This window comes from Salmo trutta, chromosome 20 (genome assembly GCF_901001165.1).
Source record: "Salmo trutta chromosome 20, fSalTru1.1, whole genome shotgun sequence".
Taxonomy (NCBI): domain Eukaryota; kingdom Metazoa; phylum Chordata; class Actinopteri; order Salmoniformes; family Salmonidae; genus Salmo; species Salmo trutta.
Window position 1 is genome coordinate 3,956,169 of NC_042976.1, and position 12,190 is coordinate 3,968,358.

At 43.7% G+C, this 12,190-nt stretch overlaps 1 long non-coding RNA gene across 1 annotated transcript; it reads left to right on the plus strand.

Annotated features, from left to right (window-relative positions):
* The first annotated feature begins 3,730 nt into the window (after positions 1–3,730).
* Positions 3,731–10,923, plus strand: LOC115155438 (uncharacterized). The gene is made up of 2 exons (XR_003868073.1): positions 3,731–3,914; positions 10,851–10,923. It is a non-coding gene; the product is annotated as an uncharacterized LOC115155438 (long non-coding RNA).
* The last annotated feature ends 1,267 nt before the right edge of the window (positions 10,924–12,190 follow it).

A 12,190-nucleotide genomic window follows, 5' to 3' on the forward strand; every position in this document is an offset into this window, starting at 1 on the left:
ACGGTGTTCCAATAATATTCCGTTAAAAAAAGCATTAATTAAGTCCGCGGGCTATTGAAACGTTCACATGTTGACGCTTTCTGCAATGAACAACACTGTTAAAAGAAAAACAAGTCTCTCATGTCCGCCTTGGTTCTGGGTGACAAGATGAATGAAAAACCAAAAAACACATAACACCCCCAGAAGTCAATCACTCCTTTGACACACAGTTCTACTTAATTCAAAGGTGTGATTTAGCCCTAAAGCATCATGAACACATTTCATACAGGCTTTTCTTTCTGCACTGGACACATTTTCATGGAAAAAACACCAGAAGAAGTGCTCAATAACATGATCTCACCAACTCAAAATACTACAATAGGTGTTATCCCTCAGAGAACAGAGGTGTTATCCCTCAGAGAACAGGGGTGTTATCCCTCAGAGAACAGGGGTGTTATCTCTCAGAGAACAGGGGTGTTATCTCTCAGAGAACAGAGGTGTTATCTCTCAGAGAACAGGGGTGTTATCCCTCAGAGAACAGGGGTGTTATCCCTCAGAGAACAGGGGTGTTATCCCTCAGAGCACAGGGGTGTTATCTCTCAGAGAACAGAGGTGTTATCCCTCAGAGAACAGGGGTGTTATCCCTCAGAGAACAGGGGTGTTATCCCTCAGAGAACAGAGGTGTTATCCCTCAGAGAACAGGGGTGTTATCCCTCAGAGAACAGGGGTGTTATCCCTCAGAGAACAGAGGTGTTATCCCTCAGAGAACAGGGGTGTTATCCCTCAGAGAACAGAGGTGTTATCCCTCAGAGAACAGGGGTGTTATCCCTCAGAGAACAGAGGTGTTATCCCTCAGAGAACAGGGGTGTTATCCCTCAGAGAACAGGGGTGTTATCCCTCAGAGAACAGAGGTGTTATCCCTCAGAGAACAGGGGTGTTATCCCTCAGAGCACAGGGGTGTTATCTCTCAGAGAACAGAGGTGTTATACCTCAGAGAACAGAGGTGTTATCCCTCAGAGAACAGGGGTGTTATCCCTCAGAGAACAGAGGTGTTATCTCTCAGAGAACAGAGGTGTTATCCCTCAGAGAACAGGGGTGTTATCCCTCAGAGAACAGAGGTGTTATCCCTCAGAGAACAGGGGTGTTATCCCTCAGAGAACAGAGGTGTTATCCCTCAGAGAACAGAGGTGTTTTAACCTCTTTTGTGGATCGGATGATGATGATGATGATGATGATGATGATGGTGATATCAGACTCTTTGTCCTCTCTACTTATGTCCAGTATAGAGCACTAGCTGTGTTTGAAAGAGCATTACCTTGAGAAGAAAAAAAATCTGCATTTCTGCATAAATTCATCAAAAAATTTGATCTGATTTTCCTCTAAGTCACAACAATAGACAAACACAGTCTGCTTAAACTAATAACACACAAATTATTGTATTTGTCTTGTCTATATTGAATACATAATTTAAACTTTCACAGTATAGGTTGGAAAAAGTATGTGAATCCCTAGGTTAATGACTTCTCCAAAAGCTAATTGGAGTCAGGAGTCAGCTAACCTGGAGTCCAATCAATGAGACGAGATTGGAGATGTTGGTTAGAGCTGCCCTGCAATATAAAAAACACTCACACAATTTGAGTTTGCTATTCAGAAGAAGCATTGCCTGATGTGAACCATGCCTCGAACAAGAGCGATCTCAGAAGACCTAAGATTAAGAATTGTTGACTTGCATAAAGCTGGAAAGGGTTACAAAAGTATCTCTAAAAGCCTTGATGTTCATCAGTCCACGGTAAGACAAATTGTCTATAAATGGAGAAAGTTCAGCACTGTTGCTACTCTCCCCAGGAGTGGCCGTCCTGCAAAGATGACTGCAAGAGCACAGAGCAGAATGCTCAATGAGGTTAAGAAGAATCCTAGAGTGTCAGCTAAAGACTTACAGAAGTCTCGGGAACACGCTAACATCTCTGTTGACGAGTCTACGATATGTAAAAACCTAAACGATGGTGTTCATGGGAGGACACCACAGAAGAAGCCACTGCTGTCCCAAAAAAACATTGCTGCACGTCTGAAGTTTACAAAAGAGCACCGCAACTGTTGTTGATCCTCAACTACAGAAAACGTTTGGTTGAGGTTATTGCTGCCAAAGGAGGGTCAACCAGTTATTAAATCCAAGAATTCACATACTTTTCCCACCCTGCACTGTGAATGTTTACGCAGTGTGTTCAATAAAGACATGAAAAGGTATAATTGTTTGTGTGTTATTAGTTTAAACAGACTGTGTTTATCTGTTGTTGTGACTTAGATGAAGATCAGATCAAATTTTATGACCAATTTATGAAGAAATCGAGGTCATTCCAAAGGGTTCACATACTTTTTCTTGCCACAGTACCTGCTGTTACCTGCCTCCTATAAAGCTACACTACATGACCAAAAGTATGTGGACACCTGCTCGTCGATCATCTCATTCCAAAATCATCTTTGGGCGATTAGGCTCGCTGTCAGCGTTCCAATTCATCCCAAAGACGTGGATATCGATTAAGGCAGCCCCCTGTACCTCTCTGATTCAGAGGGGTTGGGTTAAATGCAGAAGACACATTTCAGTTGAAGGCATTCAGTTGTAAAACTGACTAGGTTTCCCCCTTTCCCTTTCCAGAGGTGTTCGAATGGGTTGAGGTCAGGGCTCTGTGTAGGCCAGTCAAGTTCTTCCACACCGATCTTGCACTGTCATGCTGAAACAGGAAAGGGCCTACCCCAAATTGTTGCCACAAAGTTGGAAGCACAGAATCATCTAGAATGTCATTGTATGCTGTAGAGCTAAGATTTCCCTTCACTGGAACTAAGGGGCCCGAACCATGAAAAACAGCCCCAGACCATTATTCCTCCTCCACCAAACTTTACAGTTAGCACTATACATTGGGGCAAGTAACGTTCTCCTGGCATCCGCCAAACCCAGATTCGTCCGTCGGACTGCCAGATGGTGAAGCGTGATTCATCACTCCAGAGAACATGTTTCCACTGCTCCAGAGTCCAATGGCGGCGAGCTTTAACACCACTCCAGCCACTTCCACCCATTTTATAAAGCTCCCGACGAACAGTTCTTTTGCCTGACGTTGCTTCCAGAGGCATTTTGGAACTCAATAGTGAGTGTTGAAACCGTGGACAGGCGATTTTTACGCAATATGCACTTCAGCATTCGGCAGTCCTGTTCTGTGAACTTGTGTGGCCTACCACTTTGCGGCTGAGCCGTTGTTGCTCCTAGACGTTTTCACTTTCCAATAACAGCATTTATAGTTGACCGGGGGCAGCTCTAGCAGGGCAGACATTTAACGAACTGACTTGTTGGAAAGGTGGCATCCTATGACGGTGCCACGTTGAAAGTCACTGAGCTCTTCAGTTTGGCCATCCTACTGCCAATGTTTGTCTATGGAGATTGCATGACGGTGTGCTTTTATTCACCTGTCAGCAACAGGTGTGGCTGAAATAGACGAATCCACTAATCCCTTCTCCCCTGCTATCCCCCCCACCCACTCTCTCCATCAGCCCTCTCCCTCCCCCCACCCACTCTCTCCATCAGCCCCCTCCCCTCCCCCACCCCTCTCTCCTCTATTTGGCGAATGAGAAATAAAGAAATAATGAATTATTTTTTTTGTCTTTTCTTGAAAGAGAGCTGTTATTTAGGGTAACTTGTATATTGGAAGTTGAATCAGTCAAGCAAACAGCGAAGAGTGAAACAAATAAACCGTGTCTGACAGGCGGGCTGTGTCAAACCACACCCTATGTAGTACCTAAAACATTTTTATCGGAGTGCGACAGTGACAAATGTCAACTGGAATGTGGGAAAAGGCATGGAGGAGGGAGAGTTCTCTGAGGCCAGAGAAGACATGGCAGCCCTGGGGGAAGGATTATGAAGAGGAGGGAGCACTAAAATCTTGGAAGTAAAGATTCACCCATTTTTTTAATGTTATATTGTTTTTTGTGCGCATCTCTGAACTATTGCCGTTCAAAGCTGGCAGAAATTCTCCCGTTATTACGTAGCGTTGCGATAAAGCCGCTCTCGTTAGTTACACTAAATAGGAATCATTTTAGATCACTGAAACGTCTATCATACACGTCAGATGTCTTCTCTCGAATGAGTCATTGATCATATTTTTTGGGCGATATTCCTACCTGGAGAAATGTGCAATTTAACAGAGGGTCTAACACATTGATCCTATTTGTCTGCCTCTTCAGTCCAGGGTGGCATTGCGTATTTCAGACTCCGCTCTGTGAGGCACATCGATCTGCAGGTTGAACATGGTGAGATTGTACACTCCTAAATTAATAGTGCAGTTTGCTTAGGCGATTTTACAGCTAACTACGTACTTCACACTCTGACATTCGGTTCGGTGTTATTGTGTTGCGCTTACTTGCGCGCAGGCCATACAGAGAGCATTGCATTGTGGGTTTTGTAGTCGACATGAGCTGCAACAGATTTCCAAAACGATTTTCACATGTTGCTACCACCCTTATTATATAACAAATCAATTTATTTGTTCACAAAAAAATATATATTGTTCTGTAACACTGTAAATGATAGGAATGAGTGGATTGTTCCTTTTAAAGGCAGAGAGGCTGCAGGTGGAGATCTCTGGATCCCTCCTCACAACAGCAAAAGGTGCAAAGCTTCTGCACCTTCTCTCCGAATCTTCAAAGGCCCTATGCCTTTTTCACTAAAGTTAGTTCCATTATCTGGTGACCTAATTTAGCTTTTATAGCCAGGGCGTCTCTCCTCTCCTCTCTCCCACGCCTATATTTCCCTTCCCCCACTCCTATATTTCCCCTCTCTCCCCCACCCCTCTCCCCTCCCTCTTCCATCCCTCTCCCACTCAAATCAAATTGTATTGGTCATATATAAATATTTAGCTGATGTTATTGCGGGTGTAGTGAAATGCTTGTGTTCCTAGTTCCAACAGTGCAGTAGTATCTAACATTTCACAACAATACATCTAAAAGTAAAATAATGGCATTAAGAAATATAGAAATATTAGGATGTGCAATGTCGGCGTGGCATTGACTAGAATACATTATATACATCTGAAATGAGTAAAGCAGTATGTAAACATTATTAAAGTGACTAGTGTTCCATTATTAAAGTAGCCAGTGATTCCATGTCTATGTACAGTATATAGGACAGCATCCTCTAATGTGCAGGGTTGAGTAACCGGGTGGTGGCCGGCTAGTGATCGCACTAGCCTTTAGCTCAGTGCGGCTGTTGCTTGTAATCAATGGCTTCTGGTTGGGATATGTACGTATGGTCACTGGTCACTGTGGGGATTTACGGTTACGATGCACTTATAATGAAGCTAGTGACTGACGTGGTAAACTCCTCAATCTCATCGGATGAGTCCCGGAACATATTCCAGTCTGTGCTAGGGAAACAGTCCTGTAGCTTAGCAACCGCTTCATTGGACCACTTTAGTATTGAGCTCTTCACTGGTACTTTCTGCTTGAGTTTTTGCTGTAAGCAGGAATGAGGAAGATAGAGTTATGGTCAGATTTGACAAATGGAGGGCGAGGGAGAGCTTTGAATGTGTCTCTGTGTGTGGAATACAGGTGGAATACAGGTGATCTAGAGTTTGTTTCATCTCTAGTTGCACAGGTGACATTAGGTAACAATTTTCCTTCACTAAAATCGCCGGCCACTAGGAGCGCCACCTATGAATGAGTGTTTTCTTGTTGGCTTATGGCCTTATACAGCTGGTTGAGTGCGGTCTTAGTGCCAGCATTTGGTTCGTGGTTGTAAATAGTCAACTACCTAAAAATATAGATTACATTTTTTTTCTTGAGCGGATGTATAACCGTCGTCGTAGTGAATGGACCAAGGCGCAGCGGGTACGTGAATGCTCATGTTAATTTACCAAAAAACAAAACAAGAAAAACGAACAGACGACAAACAGTCTTGCAGGCAACACACAGCTATGCAAAGAAAAGGAAAACATAGATCGGTGGTAAATAGTAAGCCGGTGACGTCGACCGCCGAACGCCGCCCGAACAAGGAGAGGGGCCGACTTCGGCAGAAGTCGTGACAGTACCCCCCCCTGAAATTTCTTGGGGCTGCCTCTCAGGTTTAAATGCCAACCGTGTACCCCTGTAACAGTCCCGGTCTTCGTTCCACCTTCGCCGTTCCTCTCTGCTGTCTCCACCTGTCTCTATAGCAGGGTCTTGTCCCCTGCCATTATCCCCTCCCATGTCCAAGATGTCCTCCACTCCCTTTTCTCCCTGGCCCAGGATCCTTCCTCCTCCTGGGCCCGCTGCTTGGTCCGTGGTTGGTGGGAGGTCCGTGATTCTGTAATGCTTTCGTTAGAAGAAGTATTGGAGTCAGGTGCAGGACACAGGAATGAGTGCAAACAAAACGTGTTTACTCAAAATCATAATAAAACTTCTTCCATAGCAAAAGACAGGGTTTGGAGAAACACCTCCAACAACCACAAAACAGGAAACAATCACGGACAAGACAAACAGGGAAGCCAGAGGGTTAAATAATGAACATAATCAGGGAATCATAAACAGGTCTGTATAATTAAGACAAAAGCAAACAAACAGGGAAACATAGATCGGTGGTAACTAGTAAGCCGGTGACGTCGACCGCCAAACGCCGCCCGAACAAGGAGAGGGGCCGACTTCGGCGGAAGTCGTGACAGGATGGTTGGGGGACGGAACATAATCAAGCAATAAGGCCCTTAGCCGTGGTATATTGGCCATATACAACAAAACCCCAAGGCGCCTTATTGCTATTATAAACCAGTTACCAACGTAATTAGAACAGTAAAAATAAATGTTTTGTCATACCCGTGGTATACGGTCTGATATTTCACGGGTGTCAGCCAATCAGCATTCAGGGCTTGTTAACAAAGAGACACCCCCCCCCCCTTAAGCTTACCCGACGCTGCCATTCTGTCCAGCCAATGTATAGAAAAAACAGCTAGAATATAGTACAAAAAAAGTTACTTATCAGAAATCCCGCTACACCCTCAGACGAACCAGGCAAAGCGTCAATACAGGACTAACATCTACTCCTACTACACCGGCTCTGACGCGAGCATTGCCCAGTGACGCAAGCCTACCAGACAAGAAAAAATCCCTCTCTGACACTCGTCAGATGTAGCAACTGCTCGGGCCTCCAATCGCAAGGATCTACAGAGGGTTGTGCGAATGGCCCAGTACATCACTGGGGCCAAGCTTCTTACCATCCAGGACCTCTATACCAGGCGGTGTCAAAGGAAGGCCCTACAAATTGCCAAAAAACTTCCAGCCACCCAAGTCATAGACTGTTCTCTCAGCTACCGCACGGCAAGCAGTACCGGAGCGCTAAGTGTAGGTCCAATTTGGTCAGGGCGTGGCAGGGGGTGTTTGTTTTGTGTGGTTCGGGTTTTTTGGTTTATGGTCTACATTTTCTATTTCCATGTGTTTATCTAGTTTTCTATTTCTATGTTGGGTTTTTGGTAATGACCTCCAATTAGAGGCAGCTAGTTGTCGTTGTCTCTAATTGGAGGCCATATTTAGTTGGGTTAGTTTTCTCTTGTGTTTGTGGGTGGTTGTTTCCAGTATAGTCTGTGCACCTTATTGGACTGTTTTCGTTGTTTGTTTTGTTTAAGTGTTTTTTCTTTAATAAATAAGAAGATGAACACTTTACCCGCTGCGTTTTGGTCCAATCTTTACGACGCCTGTGACAGAGGTTTTATGATATCATTATATTTTAAATTTATTTATTGCTGTTGTTCTAAAAAAAATTGTTTTTTTAAATTGCTTGTTTTCGTTGAACTTTATTAAAATTGAACTTAGAATGATTCACTGTCCTGGTTTTATCGTGCGAACGTCTGTGCCGCGAATGTCATGCAAATTCTGTAGAAGTCTTAATGCGATCTGTAAGATGGGTCCAATATGTATATAAATATGTATAGAAAACATTTGGGATTTGTATTTGTATTTACTATGGATCCCCATTAGTTCCTGTCAAAGCAGCAGCTACTCTTCCTGGGGTTTATTATGGATCCCATTAGTTCCTGCCAAGGCAGCAGCTACTCTTCCTGGGGTTTATTATGGATCCCCATTAGTTCCTGCCAAGGCAGCAGCTACTCTTCCTGGGGTTTATTATGGATCCCCATTAGTTCCTGTCAAGGCAGCAGCTACTCTTCCTGGGGTTTATTATGGATCCCCATTAGTTCCTGCCAAGACAGCAGCTACTCTTCCTGGGGTTTATTATGGATCCCCATTAGTTCCTGCCAAGGCAGCAGCTACTCTTCCTGGGGTTTATTATGGATCCCCATTAGTTCCTACCAAGGCAGCAGCTACTCTTCCTGGGGTTTATTATGGATCCCCATTAGTTCCTGCCAAGGCAGCAGCTACTCTTCCTGGGGTTTATTATGGATCCCCATTAGTTCCTGCCAAGGCAGCAGCTACTCTTCCTGGGGTTTATTATGGATCCCCATTAGTTCCTGTCAAGGCAGCAGCTACTCTTCCTGGGGTTTATTATGGATCCCCATTAGTTCCTGCCAAGGCAGCAGCTACTCTTCCTGGGGTCCAGCAAAATTAAGGCACTTTATAAAAAATGTTTAAACATTACAATACATTCACAGATTTCACAACACACTGTGTACCCTTTCGTTTCTGTAAGCTATTTAACAAACCATAACGGACTAACATTAGAATTTGAGTTAATTCCAAGGCAATACATAAAAGACAACTTGAAGCAGACAACATACAGTATTTACCCATGGAGCACGTTCTGATTGGCCAGTGAAGGGCCAAGCCTCCACCCACTCCACAACTTGTTTATTTGTCAAAACCAATATGAAGTGATGCATAGCAACGCTTTAGTTCGCAATGTTTTATGATAGAAACAAGCTGTAAAATGCCAGGGGAAAGATATGACACCGACGCATACGGGATATCTTTGGTTCGTCTATGACATTCAGAGGCTACGCTACAACCTTCTATAGCCAAGAAGACAAAACAAAAATGGACTTCGCCCGGGAAGCAGTGTGTGATTCTGTCACTATCAATGGAGGGTCAACAGTTCAACAAGATATTAAACAACACGCTATGTAACGATCGTCTACAGTAGTAGACCAAGGCGCAGCGTGGTATGTGTTCATCTTGACATTTATTTGAACTCCGAACATATAAACAAAATAATAAACAATGGAACACGACCGTCACGTCTTGCAGGCTTTACACAGCAGTACAAAAATAAGATCACACAACTCAAGGAGGGAAAAGGGCTGCCTAAGTATGGTTTCCAATCAGAGACAATGATATGCCTCTGATTGGAAACCATACCTGGCCAAAACATAGAAATATAAACCATAGAATGCCCACCCCGCACCCTGACCTAACAACATAGAGAAATAAACCGTCTCTCTCAGGTCAGGGCGTGACACGCTAACTCTAAATCAGTCAGGAGAAAACCAGGTAGCCTAAGAAGGTATTAAAATGAATTATTTAGGCTATATTATTATTATTATTATTATTATTATTTACAGGCTATGGCCTGCCATTTAAGAAACAAATTGTGAAACATTGTGACAGCTACAGGCTGGTAGGAGCGCGCTCAGCATTTCAACAACTCATCAACAATAAATTAAATTGCAATGAAAAGAAAAATGCTGGAGGCTATACAGTCATTCTGCCTTTGAATTCACTTTTAGAAACAGGAATTTGGCCAGTCTTTGGTTTGAGGATCCTATGGTGTGCTATACATGTCTAGTTTGTTCATTTAGCTTAGCAGATGTTCTTATATTCACATGCCCTAATCACAGTCAACACAAATCTATTTTGTAATAACATTATCATGGAATAAAATAAAATACATTAGAAAAAAATGATACTTTTCCAAATGAATAAGAGTTACCAGTGCATATAGGCCTACCTGATGACTGTAACGTCTGCTTCCAACTCACACTCTCAAACACGTAGGTCCCCTGAACGCAGCTCACTCTCCAGCCCACCTTCCAGCTCACACTCTCAAACACGTAGGTCCCCTGAACGCAGCTCACTCTCCAGCCCACCTTCCAGCTCACACTCTCAAACACGTAGGTCCCCTGAATGCAGCTCACTCTCCAGCCCACCTTCCAGCTCACACTCTCAAACACGTAGGTCCCCTGAACGCAGCTCACTCTCCAGCCCACCTTCCAGCTCACACTCTCAAACACGTAGGTCCCCTGAACGCAGCTCACTCTCCAGCCCACCTTCCAGATCACACTCTCAAACACGTAGGTCCCCTGAACGCAGCTCACTCTCCAGCCCACCTTCCAGCTCACACTCTCAAACACGTTAGTCCCCTGAACGCAGCTCACTCTCCGGCCCACCTTCCAGCTCACACTCTCAAACACGTAGGTCCCCTGAATGCAGCTCCCAATCACCTGAATTCTGATCAGCTGTTCACACACCTGTATGTCATTATCACACACTATTTAGTTCAGTTCTTTGCACCCCATCATTGTGAGGTATTGTTTGTTTTGTGACACTTCTATTCGGAGCTATGTTTTTCCCATAATTTACTCTTCCCGTGTATGATAGTTTTTGCCTGCCTCACTTTTGCCTATTCCCTGCCTGTACTTTAGCCTATCGGATTTCCTGTTATCAACCTTTTGCCTGATCTCCTGGACGACGTTACTAGCCTTTTCCCTGCCTGTACTGTTGCCTTTTTGGACCCTCTGTGTATGACTTTCTGCCTGCCCCTGAACCCCAGGTTCTGTTACGCTCAATATTTATAGTCAGATACTTACTGGTTCTGTTACGCTCAATTTTTATAGTCAATTGTCAACTTTTTCACTGTTCCAAATTCAGACTATCCTCTTTTGTTCCCCAATCAAACGTCTCTGGTGCTGTAGTACCTGAGGGAAGAGGTGAAGGCCCTCGGAGTGTGGTGTCAGGAAAACAATCTCTCTCTCAATGTCAACAAAACAAAAGGAGATGATCGTGGACTTCAGGAAACAGCACAGGGAGCACCCCCCTATCCACATCGACGGGACAGCAGTGGAGAAGGTGGAAAGTTTTATGTTCCTTGGCGTACACATCACTGACAAACTGAAATGGTCCACCCACACAGACAGTGCGGGGAAGAAGGCGCAACAGCGCCTCTTTAAACTCAGGAGGCTGAAGAAATGTTGCTTGTCACCTAAAAACCTCACAAACTCTATCATCCAGAAGGCGTGGTCAGTACAGGTGCATCAAAGCTGTGACCGAGAGACTGAGAAACAGCTTCTATCTCAAGGTCATCAGACTGTTAAACAGCCATCACTAACACAGAGAGGCTGCTGCCTACATACAGACTTGAAATAATTGGCCACTTTAATAAATGGAACACTACTCACTTTAATAATGCCACTTTAATAAATGGATCACTAGTCACTTTAATAATGTTTACAAATCTTGCATTACTCTTCCCATATGTATATACTGTATTCTATACTGTCTGTTGCATCTTAGCCTATGCCGCTCTGACATTGCTCATCCATATACAGTATTTATATATTCTTATTCCATTCCATTCCTTATTCCATTAGGTATTTGTTGTGGAATTGTTAGATATTACTTGTTAGATATTACTGCACTATCGGAACTAGAAGCACAAGCAATTCGCTACACTCGCAATAACATCTGCTAACCATGTGTATGTGACCAATACAATTTGATTTGATTTGAGCATGCGCTCATTCATTGTCATGCTCTGTTGTGATATTAAAAAAGATTCTTCTTGTCTCCAGTCAAATAAAATTATGAAGAATTGCATGAAATAGGTTTATAAAAGGCACATTTTTTTCTCAAACAGCAAATAAGATGATAGATTCATGCAGTGCTTTTATTATAATGGGGATCTTTTCACACCTACCCTTGTCCACGGTGGTCTGTGAATCCACAACCTTCTGGCTACTGTGGCGGATGAATCAGAATTAGTTGAGTAACATAGATAATTAAGATGTTTTATTTGCATAATATGCTTATGTGAGATACTTGTCATTAGAATGTATCCCTTTGGACTCTGGTGTTGACAGTTGCATGTCTTCCCTTAGCTAGGGCTCAGTCACTTGGGGCCCAGAGAGGGGAGAGGTCAGGCTTGTCTTTCACATATCCCTGGTGCTATGCAGAATATCAGAAAAGGAAGAGGACAGAATGGAACATTGTCTACATATGTGTGTGTGTCTTACTGAGGATGGGCCTCTATGAGATA